Below are 13,868 nucleotides of genomic sequence, written 5' to 3' on the forward strand. Positions count from 1 at the left end.
GGTGGATGCATCTCCAGGGCTCTGACTGCCATCAGTATGGCTTGAAGTGGCTCCTCAATAGGAAAGTGAAACAGAGAGAAAGGCCAACCCCTAGAGAGCCATTTATCTCAGTAGCCCTCTTACTTTGGAGAAACAAATCCACAGAAATGCATATGTGTAAGACAGAATTTTATTTAAAGGGTAAGTGCATATCAAGAAAACATACCAACCCAGTGCTGCCCAAACCCAGAAGTCCAACATTAACCCATATGTCTGACACCAATCCACAAAGTCCTCCTCCATCTCACAAAACACACACAGTGATGCCAATTGCAGGAGAAAAACTGAATCAGTCAACGTGTAAGCATCTCAGTGTTGGCAGGGGTCTCCACATGGCTGCTTCAGCACCCAGGTCTGCATCGTGGTAGGTCCAGGCGTCTTCTCCTCAGGGATGTCTTGCAGGAAGTGAGCCTTGCCAGCTGAAGCAGGGGACTGGCTAAGGCAGCTGCACCCTGGTTCAACCATCAGAAAGCAGGAGACCCAAGAACTCGAAAAGCGAGGCTCACTGAGCCATTTATCCCTCCGTCCTTCAATTAACCCCACATGTGTTTATCGGCCAGATTGCCACAATAAACTGATTACCTCACCCTCCAATCAAACTGTAACCTGACTGACAAGCTAAACTCCATCCACATGTTCTAACTATCACACCCTACATGGTTGCGAATTCTTGAGTGTTTTTGGTAAACACTTAGACTGGGCTTGGATAAGGTGAATGTCAGTTATTGGTATTACACAGCTACAGGCATCTTTCAATCCTGGGCCAGTCAGAAATACTGTTTGAAACATCCTATAGATATTATTTTTAGTAACAATTATTATACTTTCTACAATTATTATACTTTCTACAATTACTATTTTAATTTTACTGGAATTCAAACTGATTTGAAAATGAGGTACAACTAAAGACACACTTCAACTTGAAATAAGTTCTGTGAAATTGCTGAAATGGCAGTGAGTGAGGCCTTACCAAGTGACATGACCCAAACATCACCCTGTGTTTCCGTGGGGTATGATCCAAAGATTTTACAGAGATCAGAAGGCAGAAAACACACCTCCATCAAAGTTTCAGACATGAACAAGACCTTATCTTTTTAGCTTCTTGAAGGAGCATGTGCAGAAGACTAAGTGGTGAGGAACACCACCAATCAGTTACCAATTAGCACCCAAAGACACTGCTGGCCGAGAACTCAGGTGGATCTTGCTATGAGTGATATGCGTCTCAATGTGCTCTTTGGTTGGCTAAGCCAAGAAGACCACTTTGAGTCGTTTCATATCTCTGAGTCTGTACAGTGCAACTCTGGGTGGGTTGCTGTACATCCTGCATCTGGCTTGCTTCTGCTTGACCTCTGGTTTTCAGAACTTGAGTTGTGACCTATCACCTGACCTGTTTTACCTGTGACCTATCACCTGACCTGTTTTACCAGTTTCTGCTGCCTGGCGGATACGAAGGAGTCTCCATAAGGACATCTATATTTCGGATTTGGGATTTACCAGCCTTCACAAACAAAGAACGATTGATCTTTTGGTTAGCAGATCAACGTATAATCCAGTAGACCACTAGGTGAGATCTCACTCTCACTGTCATTGAACCCATTTCTGAGACTATAGCTGCTTATGACAGTAGAAACACAGTCTTCCTTCTGAGTTGCTGCTAACGGTTTTGAACTGTGGACCATGTGGATCACAGCCCAACATGTAACCTCTATATCACCAGGGCTCACTCCCAAAATACATCTCACCTTAATCCTCTTTCATTAGTTTAGCTGATAACCCACTCCAAAATGGAATTATAAGCCTAGAGCTAGAATTTACAATACGTCACACAATGGAGTACTTTGGCTAAAAGTATCCATTAACTATATTAACTATATGGCCGTAGTAATTATTTAAACGAGCTATCTTAAATGTGCTGTAATAGTTCATGAGTTCTGGGAGACATCGAGGCACACTGAAGAACCTGAGGATGTGAGAGACTTTATGTACTAAGGTGAGGAGTGATAAGGATGTGATACAGAATTTATGAAAAGTCAGACCTTTCAGACATCTCCCACTGCCGCCTCATTGAGATACAGTATTATATTAATGTTCCAAAAGAAATGATTTTTGCAACTATCAAGGTTGTTTTAGGACCTCCATCAAAGCCCGTTATAGCCAACCCCAGAGCAAGTTTAATGACCTATTCAACATCTCCACTTTACTATCTAGTTACTGCCCTACAGTTGGCAATCCAATCCATAATCCACAACATCACCAGAGCTCCTTTGTAATGCCTAGTTGACGTGTGCAAAAGTAATTATTTCCCTCCAGCTACCACACCTGCTTCTTTCAGTCTCCCCATCTAAATAAAACCAATCCAAATTCATGGCCAGAACGTCGATGCCAACCAATTGCAACCCTACAGGACAGGGCAGAACTGCCACTGTGAGATTCTGAAATTGGAACTCTTTACAGGAGTAGAAAGCTCCATCTTTCTCCTGTGGAGCTGATTGATGGTTTCAAGCCACTGACCTTTCGGTTAGCAGTCCAACACATAAACATTACGTCAGCAAGCTCCTCATCTAAATAAACCTCCTTGGAATTGCTTAGGACAAACCATGTTCTTGTTCTGGAGTCTCCCTCAGAGGGCTCCTGTCGAATTCAGAGCAGGGGCCATAGTCTTTGGGTTGGTCTCAAAGGTTATAAATGTCCTGATCTACCATTTCTTCTCTGATCTGACCTCCTACCATTGTCTCTGCTCCCTCCACATGAACCATATGGACTATTATATGCCGTGAATATGTCAAGCACCTACACATCTCATTGCCTTTCCACTTGCAGTTTTCTTATTCTGGAATATTCTCTCTCGCTATGTACATAACTCACTTCCTCGGGGCCTTTAAGCATTGGGTTTTGTGTGGAATGAATAGATATGTACTAAATAAGTGAAACAATAAGCTCGGAAGATAATCATCTGGTGCATTCCCTTTATTCTAAAACCAGATAAATGGATTTAGAGCCAAAGGGATATTGTCTTCACATTTCATCTTAAATAATCCTGGTCAGAGAAAAGAACACTTGATTCTAAACCCATATCTGATACTAAGCAGGTAGAGGTCTTGGGTTAATCTGTTTATCATGAGTCTCTTAATATGCTTTACAGAATATAAACTTCCTCATACTGCTTTGTCTAGTCCACAAGATGTTTGCTAGAAAATATGGAAGAGCATGTATGCTAAGATTATTGTTACCAATTATCAACTGTTCTTAATCCTCCCCAAAGTTTCTCCACCTTGTGGAGGTCATCTCCACCCATCTGAGCACCAGAACCAGCATCTGAAAACACCCTTCAACATGCCTACTACATACAACAAACCACCAAACTCTAAAGAGGTGGATTTTCTTAACCACTTTTAATTCCTTCCACCCCTCCTTTGGCTGGATTCCTTACCCCCAAGATATTTCCCACCTAGCCCCCTAGTCTCTGGTGTTGTCGTTATCCAAACAATTGTTCACCCTGCGGTTTATATAGATCTGTCCCTTGATTTCAAACATGCCATTGAGTCAATTATGACTTGACAGCTTTTTTAGCCGTCACCTTCTGCTGGTGCTGAATCTTGCATCTGGTTTCTCATGTTACCTGGCCTACTGATTCGGAAGCAGTCAGGGGCCTACCAAAACAATGGATTCCTTTAACCCACCTCAGACCTCTGCATCCACCAGCCTGTGCCCCCTGCGGTCTGCTCCTTCATCCTGCTTCCTGTTTGTCAGCATCCATTAGTCAGGAGAAGCCTAACTTGAACCAGATCGGACTTACCTATTTCTATAACTGTGTGAGCCATTTCTTGATATAAATCTCTTCATATATATAAACATAGATGCTCCAGACCACCAGCCACTCAGTGGGGGAAAGATGAGGCTTTCTACTCTTATAAAGAGTTGCAGGGTTGTAAACTCACGGGGCAGATCTCCCCTGTAATATAAGGTTGCTATGAGTTAACATTAATTCAATGACAGTGTGGCTTGTTTTCTGTTTGTTGATAGGTATAAATGAATTCAAGCATCACTGGTTTTGCTTCTTTAGTGAAACTAACCAAACACGGTGTTATTGCCTCTTTGGCTTATACATACATGAATTATGCTACATCCCCAAGAAGGTATTATCCCCGTGAAGCTGAACTAGGCCTCAAAAGGACTGTGAAAGGGAGGCTACACTACCAAGCCAGGTTGACACCAACCTAACTATCACATACATTATAATCCAATGGCCGGAGCATCTGCCTTTGCCCTGTCCTGATCTGCTGTCCACAACTCCTTCCTCTCAAAGCACTTTGCACACTGGAAGTGTCTGCCTCTCTTAAAGAGAGTCTGAAGCTTCCAAGGTCAAGGGAAGTCACCTTTCTACATTGACTACAGGAACAATCGTGGGCACTCAATACGTAAGAGGGGTAAATGCAATGTGAAAGCAGTACAAAAACTTTAAATATGGATAAAACACTAACTAGGCATTCACAAGGTACAATTAATGTCGTGTGGAAAAACAGCCAGAGGAAGAACACCTGGAAAAGTTTGGGGCTTATACCTTTATTTCAATGCCTTGCCTTGTACCCTTCCAATCAAGGTCTTATGGCACATTTTGATTGCATCCCCTTATTTCATTACTCCACCTCTGCCAACACAGTCACAGGTTACTGTCTGTCGACTGGAACAGTGGCTATTCAACTTATTTTAGGAATGCAAACACAGGCTCGTCTCAATCTCATTTTTGAAGCAGAATAAACACTCTCTCTCCCAGCATTCATTGCAGTTGGAATTGGGCCAGGTTACCATGTACTCTCTCATGTTTTCAAGAGAACAAGTTGGTGGATTTGCCCTGTGATTGGCTGTGGGCCAGGAAGTCAAAGTACCAGAGTAAATGTACATTGCACACTGGGTGCATAGTTTAACGAGCGAATATCCAGAGAAAGGTGTGGTGATTATAAGAGCAGCGCACAGCACAAATCCCTGCAAACTTCCTCACCGGTTGGTCTTCTTCCAACAGAGCAACACAGCAACTGGAGCCATTAACCCGAATGAAAGCTGTAGGATGTATTCCATTGGCAGATGGAAATTAAGTTGTAGAAACTCAACAGCAGAGGATAGAGTATATTTAATTTCATTTATTTTTAATTACATAAGTTATGCATGAATATATTGTCACTATAAAATTCAAACAGTACAGATTACATTAAAGTCCCCCATGACCACTATTCCATCTCATTTCTCCTCCCCAGGAATTGCCGCTGTTATCTGATTAAAGGATACCATTATCACATACAGAGGGTCACACACACACACACACACGCACACACACACACACACACATACACAGTCCCAAGGTATTGCATGGAACTATTTAATTTTAGTTTGACTGAAGTCCTAAGACAATAGATATTATATTCCAACATGAAATGGAAGATTGCCATGATAAGTCTCAATAGAGTAACCAAAAAGTTTTAAATATATATATGAAAGGGTATAAAAAATGGAATTTTTTCAAGGTTATGTATTTAATTATTTTCAAAAACAACCTTATCACCATCAAAGTATTCTCCATTATTCTTAATACATTTGCCAAATCTGTGATTCCATTCTTGGAAACATTTTTCAAACTCATTTGTTTGGATGGCTGACAAACACTCCTTAATTTCTCTTCACCTCTTCTATACCTTCAAATCGCTGCCATTTCACGTACCTCTTCATTCATGAAGTCACCGGAGCAAGGGCAGATGAGGAAGTGCAAGGGGCAAAAGAGGGATGCTGTGTGTTTGTCAAAAACTGGCGCACTGCGATGGCTGCTTAAGCAGGGGCATTGTCATGGTGGCAAAACCAGTCCCTCATCTGCCACAAATTAGGCCTTTTAAAAAATATATCATTTTATTGGGGGTTCTTAGGGTCTTATAACAATCCATACATCAATTGTATCAAGCATATTCGTTCATATGTTTCCATCATTATTTTCTAAACATTTCCTTTCTATTAGAGCCCTTTGTATCAGCTCCTTTCCCCCCTCTTTCCACCGTCATGACCTCTTGATAAATTTTAAGTTATTATTATTTTCATATCTTACACCAAATGCTAGCTCTCTTCCCCCATGGTTTCTGTTGTTTGTCCATGGGGTGTGAGTGGGTATGTGTTGATCATTGCAATTGGTTCCCCTTCCCTCCCCTCATCTCCCTTTCTTCCTGGTATTGCTACTCCCATTTCTATTCGTGAAGGGTTTATCTGACTTGGATCCCATGTGTTATGAGCAATATATGTACCTGTGTACATGCGCCAGTCTAGCCCACAGGGATAAGCAGGATTGTGATCATGATGGTGGTGGGTGAGGATGCCTCAAGGAACCATAGGGATATTGCGTGTTTCATAGATGCTATACTGTGCCCTGGTTAACGCACCCCTTCCTTGTGACCTTTTTGTGAGGTGTTGTCCTATTGTCTACAGGTGGGTTTTGAGTATCTGCTCTGACCCCCTTTATTCTCAACAATATGTTTTGTTTGTTTGTTTGGTGTCCTCTAATGCCTGTTACCCAATTCCTTCGATACTCATTATATAGGCTAGTATACTTCTTCCATGTAGCCTTGTTGCCTTTCTGCGAGATGGTGGCTTGTTTAACATCAAGTCTTTAAGACCCCCAGACACTATATCTTGTGGTTAGCAGCCCAATGTGTAACCAACTAGTCCACCCAGGGCTCCTCCCAGGCACTATATCTTTTGATAGCTGGGCACCATCAGCTTTCTTTACCACATTTGCTTGTGCACCTATTTTATCTTCAGCAATCTCTAATACTTTCAGAACCTCTAAATATAAAACTAAGGAGGACTAAATATAATATATAAATGATAAAATATTATATTATTAATATAATATATTTATACAATATATTATATTATCTATATTATCTTAATATGTAAATAATATAAATAATATATAAATATAAAGCTAAGGAAGACTCAGCTGTCTGCTTCCCTGACCTTGGACCCAGCACCCCTTGTGAGTTGAAGGACTTCCAGTATGTTAACTGTTCCACGGAAGTGAGTTGAATTGAGTCATCTGTCCTGCTGTGTGGACTAATTAGCAGTTATATTCCTCTGTGCAGTTATATTCCTCTGTCCATATATACCATATATAATCGAGTATAAGCCAACCTGAATATCAGTCAAGGCACCTAATTTTACCACAGAAACTTCATTTAAAATGTGCAGAAAAACTCAGTTTATGCACAAGTATATACAGTCTAACACAGACCTCTACTCAAGACCTACCTAAACACAAGAACACTTTGTTCTAATAACCTGGCGCTCTTTGATACGCACCTTCCCAACACGATCACTGAAGACAAAATGGGTGCATTAGCAAATGTGGTGAAGCAAGTGGACAGTGCCTGGCTGTCGAAAGATATAGCACCTAGGGTCTTAAAAACCTGAATTTGAACAAACAGCCATCTAGCAGTGAAACAAATAAACCCACATAGAAGAAGAACACCAGCCTGTATGATCATGAAGTATTGACAGGATCAGGTATCAAATCATCCAAAACAAGCAATTATATCAATGTGAATGAGGGGGGTTGGAGTGGAGACCCAAAGACCATCTGTAGACAATTGGACAGCCCCCCCACAGAAGGGTCACAGGAAGGGACAATTCAGCCAGGGTGCAGTATAGCATCGATGCAACACACACCATTCCCCCACTTCTTTAATGCTTCCTCACCACCACTACCATGACCAAGTTCTACCTTACAACTTCAGCTAGACCAGAGTACACACATTGGTACAGAAAAGAGCTCTTGACACATGGAATTCAGGAAAGATTAAACCCTCAGGAACAGTGAGGAGAGAAGTGATATCATAAGAGTAAGGCCATGGTGGGGACAAGAGGGTGAATGGGGGAAAAAGGGGAACCCATTACAAGGTTGGATATATAGCCCATCCCCCACAGGTATGAATAGCAGAAATGTGGGTGAAGGGAGACAACAGACAATGTAAGACATGAAATAACAGTAATATATAATTGATCAAGGATTCAAGAGGGTGGAGGATGGGGGAGGGAGAGGATCAAAGAGGAGCTGATATCAAGGGCTCAAGTAGAAAGAAAGGTTGATGACAACTTATGTACACATGTGCTTAATACAATTGAATGATGGATTGCCATGAGATTTGTAAGAGTCCCCCAATAACATGATTAATAATTAATAATATACATTTAAAATTGTATAAAACTAGATGAAGGCTATTGAGAAACAATAGCTTCACATTTTTATAATCTTGATATAGCACCTACTTTGGGTCAAGCTGATATTTCACATACATTATATACTAAAAAGTAATTATAATTATGAGATAGTTAAAGTTTATTGTGCCAACCTGGCCAGTAAACATATGTGGGGTTAATTGAAGGGTGGAGGGATAAATGGCTCAGTGAGTCTGGCCTTTCTAGCTCTCAGGTCTCTTGCTTTGTGATTGTCAGACCAGGTTGCAGCTGCCTTAGCCAGTTCCCTGCTTCAGCTTGCAAGGTTCACTTCTTGTAAGACATCCCTGTGGAGAAGCCACATGGACCTACCCCGATGAAGTCCTGGATGCTGAAGCAGCCATGTGAAGATCCCTTCCAGCACTGAGATGCTCACATGTTCACTGATTCGACTTTCCTCCTGCAGTCTATGTCATTGTGTGTGTGTTGTGAGATGGAGGAGAACTCTTGAATTGATGTCAGACATCTGGGTTAATACTGGACTTGTGGGCTCGGGCAGCACTGGTTTAGGCTGTTTTCTTGATGTGCGTGCACCCTTTATATACAAATCTCTCTTATACATATGAGTTTCAGTGGATTTGTTTCTCTAATGTACCCAGACAAACACAAAATATAATTCAAATGAAAAGTTAACAATGTCATAATATTATATATGAAACCACATACTACCAAAGATTTTCTGATGAACCATCACATTTGGGGAAATAATAATTTTCTGATGAACCATCACATTTGTAGGTGAGGCCACTCATACAGAGTGTCTTCTGCCAGAGGCAGTTCAATAGTTAAACAAATTAATTAATAGCAAATCCAGAAGGAGTAGTTGAAGGGACACTTATTGCAATCCTGAGAAAAGACTCAGACAGTTCGTCTCAATGACTCCATCGGTGGACTCACTTGGCGAGTGGTCCCACATAGGCATCTCTTATACTCATTGAACACAATTAATATTATTTAGTTTAGTCTTCAAATACACCTTTTTACAGATGAGAAAAGAGAGGCTTAAAAACATTAAGTGATTCCCTCCCAGATCATGTAGGTATTAAAGTCAATATTTAAACTGCAGTTATGGAAATCGTGCCCTCTCACCAGGGCTGGTAAGCAGATGACTCCAGGAAGAAATGATCTAGCATTTACTGACCTTCCAGGAAACCCCAAAGTGTATCTTTTCACAACTGACCATACATGGCATCGAGGGGTTGGGGAAAGTCTCATGTTTGGGGACTTTTGGAGCTTGACCTCTAAAGAACAAACCTTGTTTTACTAGCTAAATGCCTTGTTTTTAAAGACCACTAATTCAAATTAGATTGCAGGAGCTAGGTCATAAGCAAACGCATGATCCCCAATAAATAAAAATCAGATTATTCCAAGTACTTAAGAAATAAAAGGAGAAACTACATTTAATGGGTAACAATTAGCCATAAACTCCGAGTAGGTCTTTGACCTGCATTTCCTAATATTTCCAGGAAGAACTTAGTGACTCATGACATATGGAGGTCATAATCATTCTCTTTAGAAAACCATTTCAGACTTTTACTGAAGCATGAGCTTAACTGGTAACTTTAAAAACGTGTTAGGGGAGGAAGTCTCCAAAGCACATGATTCACATAAATTTTTAAATGTAGAACTCAAGCTGCTTCTTGGTTTAGGAGTGAGATCAGGGGGTGATTTCTCCTCGGACCGTAGGAGGTGTTTCCCCTCAGCTTGCACATGATGTACATGGTAAAAATGATATCCATCCACTGACCACTATCTATCAAGGATCAATATTTTCTATTGTGAAAACATTATTGTGAAATATCTGTAGCACACAAAATAGACAGAGAATAATAGATTGAAGGCCAGTGTATCCATCTGTTAATTAAACAATGAAACTGGACCATTACATTACAAGCACTGGTGGTCTGTAAAAACCCATCCCATTCCTCTTGATTTGAACATATTTGTGTGTCTATGAGCAATATGGAGTATAATTTTCCACAATTAAAAATTACATGACCATTATTTGAATTGCATTGTTCAGGACTACACATCAGATGCATAGGTCAGGAAATGAGCTGGTTCCCCTACGTGGAAAGCACGAATGGATTCTCTCATTGAACCACCGGTACATTTATGTTCCTTAGAAGAATTAGCATTATTTCTCATCCTGGGGCTATTTCCAATTTTAATTTTTCTCAAGCTTTCTTAATAGACAAGGTGGGGTGAGACTGCTTATCCTCTGGGCATCCTTAGAAAAAGAAACACCAAACCACAAATAACTGAAAAGGAACCAGAAGGATCTCTACAGACAAAAAATGGAGTAAGAATAAAACTTTCTTCTCTTTAATAATACACATTCCATTGCACTGAGTTGTTTATCATCACAGTAAAATAAAACAAATAAAAAGGGGAACAAGCAAATGTTCAACAGGAGAGGCTTGTTTAAATAATTTATTAGACAGAACTATGTTGTAATATTCCATTTACAGTGATACACAATGATATTTAATACCAGGGAAGAATATCCATAATACAGGGGAACATTAAACATAATTTCAGCATGAATACTACACACACACACACATATCTAAGTCATTACTTCATAAATATAGAGGGAAAAATTGTACTGAAAGCAACTCACCAAAATGCCAATAGTGTTTATCATTATCTATGACAATAGTAGTTATCATTATTTATGTCTTTTATTGATATTACTTACACTTTACATTTCATGTCACACATCATGTTTTGAAAGCTGTGGCCATTTTTAAACATTGGCAGAGATGCCTGTTTCTTTACTTTCTGGCCTCTTTGGAACACCTTTTGTGCTTGCACCCTCGAAGCTGATCGATCTTATTTACGCTGCAATGATCGCTCAAGCTGAAAAGTGGATGCATTACCATTCGCAGAAACCACATCACAAGCTACCAGCAGACGGTGGTCTGAGGCTCAGAATTGACGCCGTCTCCTACGACAACAAGGAGCTTTCCAAGGAGCACGCTCTCTAGTCAGCTTGCAAGAGGGCATGGAGGCAATTTCAGCTCTGTTCGTTTGAAAGGTCGGCACTCCTGAGGTCAAAAGAGGGACAACCTTTAGCCAAGGCAAACTCTGATATCCCCAAAGGTCTTGTGATCATTGGGAAATGAGATGGTTCATTGCTGTTAAAGCTCAACCTTTTCCCTTTTTTTTTTTTTTAAAACAATTTATTGGAGCTGATACAATTCTTTTCACAGTTCATACATATACATACATCAATTGTATAAATCACATCTGTACAGTCTTTGCCCTAATCATTTTTTTCTCTTTTCTTCTTTTACATTTTATTAGGGACTCATACAACTCTTACCACAATCCATACATATATATACATCAATTGTATAAAGCACATCCATACATTCCCTGCCCCAATCATTCTCAAGGCATTTGCTCTCCACTTAAGCCCCTTGCATCAGGTCCTCTTTTTTTTTCCCCCCCTCCCTCCCTTTTCCCCCCTCCCTCATATGCCCTTGGTAATTTATACCTCGTTATTTCATCATATCTTGCCCTATTCGGGGTCTCCCTTCCCCCTTCTCTGCTGTCCCTCTCCCAGGGAAGAGGTCACATGTGGCTCCTTGTAATCAGTTCCCCCTTTCCAACCCACTCACCCTCCACTCTCCCAGCATCGTCCCTCACGCCCTTGGTCCTGAAGGTATCATCCACCCTGGATTCCCTGTATCTCCAACCCTCATATGTACCAGTGTACAGCCTCTGTCCTATCCAGCCCTGCAAGGTAGAATTCGGATCATGGTAGTTGGGGGGAGGAAGCATCCAGGATCTGGGGGAAAGCTGTGTTCTTCATCGATACTACCTCACACCCTAATTAACCCATCTCCTCTCCTAAGCCCCTCTGTGAGGGGATCTCCATTGGCCGACACTTGGGCCTTGGGTCTCCACTCTGCACTTCCCCCTTCATTTAATATAATATATATATATACACATACATATGTACATATACACATATATACACATACATACACACATTTATATCTTTTTTTTTTTTTTTGCATGATGCCTTATATCTGGTCCCTTGGGCACCTCGTGATCGCACTGGCCGGTGTGCTTCTTCCATGTGGGCTTATTTGTTTCTGAGCGAGATGGCCGCTTGTTCACCTTCAAGCCTTTAAGACCCCAGACACTATCTCTTTTGATAGCCGGGCACCATCAGCTTTCTTCACCACATTTGCTTGTGCACCCATTTGTCTTCAGCGATCCTTTCATGGAGGTGTGCAGTCAATGATATGATTTTTTGTTCTTTGATGCCTGGTAACTGATCCCTTTGGGACCACTCGATCACACAGGCTGGTGTGTTCTTCCATGTGGACTTTGTTGCTTCTGAGCTACATGGCCGCTTGTTTATCTTCAAGCCTTTAAGACCCCAGTCACTATCTCTTTTGATAGCCGGGCACCATCAGCTTTCTTCACCACATTTACTTGTTCACCCACTTTGGCTCCAGCCGTTGTGTCGGGAGAGTGAGCATCATAGAGTTCCAATTTAATAAAAGAAGGTATTCATGCATAGAGGGAGTGTTTGAGTAGAGGCCCAAGGTCCTTCCGCCACCTTAATACTTGACCTATAAATATCGACACAAAGATCTATTTCCCCAACCTCCTATATATATTTGCATGTACATGTCTTTGTCTAGACCTCCATGAATGCCCTTTGACTCCTAGCTCTTTCCTCCATCTCCCTTGACCTTCCTCCTGCCCTACTACCATGCTTCATTGCCACCTGGGCTAGAGTATACCTCTTCTCTAAGCAACCTTACCCTTGATCTTTTCCCACCAGGCCTGCCACTCCCCCTTCTCTACCCTTTGGGGTCCCATGTTTTTCCCTTGTCCCTGGGTTTGTTAACACCACTTCCTTACCCCCCCTACCCCCCACCCCAAGTCCCCCCGGAACTGTCGGTCCCGTTGTTTTTCATCCAGATAGTTCATCCAGCCTGTCCTATTCAGACAGACCTGTGGAGTCACTAACATGCACGAAAACTAGACAGAGGAACACAAAGCAACAGTATACAACCAGACAACAAAACAACCAAAACAAACCACTGAAAAAGAACAGAACAAAACAGTTCACAAGAGAAAAGCTTGTAGTTAGTTCAGGGATCTTTGCTGGCCCTTAGGAGCGTTTTCCAGTCCAGTCTGTTGGGGCACCACGCCCTGGCCCCAAAGTCCACTTTCAGCATTCCCTGGGGACCTTGCCACTCCATTCCCTTGCTGTTCCGCTGCACTCCCCCAGTGCTTTGCCTCGGTGTGGTGGGATCAGGTCAGGTGCAATTCCCCCACTGTGTCTCCGGTGCTGTCCCCTGTATCGCCCTTAGTCCCTGAGGGGCATCATGTCTCATAGTAGGGCCAGCCATGTTGTTCTCTCTGTGGACTGGCTGCTCTACTCAGGAACATCATCATCACGGCCTGGTGGGCCAGGCTGTGCTCCACTCTCTCCTCCTGCCCCTTCATCTGCTCCCGTGTGCTCTGGTCAAATATGTCCATCTCCCATAGCTGCAGGGTCAATGTCGTCCTTTGGAACAAGTTCTTTTCGG

The sequence above is a fragment of the Tenrec ecaudatus genome, chromosome 9, assembly GCF_050624435.1.
Source record: "Tenrec ecaudatus isolate mTenEca1 chromosome 9, mTenEca1.hap1, whole genome shotgun sequence".
In the NCBI taxonomy this organism is placed as follows: domain Eukaryota; kingdom Metazoa; phylum Chordata; class Mammalia; order Afrosoricida; family Tenrecidae; genus Tenrec; species Tenrec ecaudatus.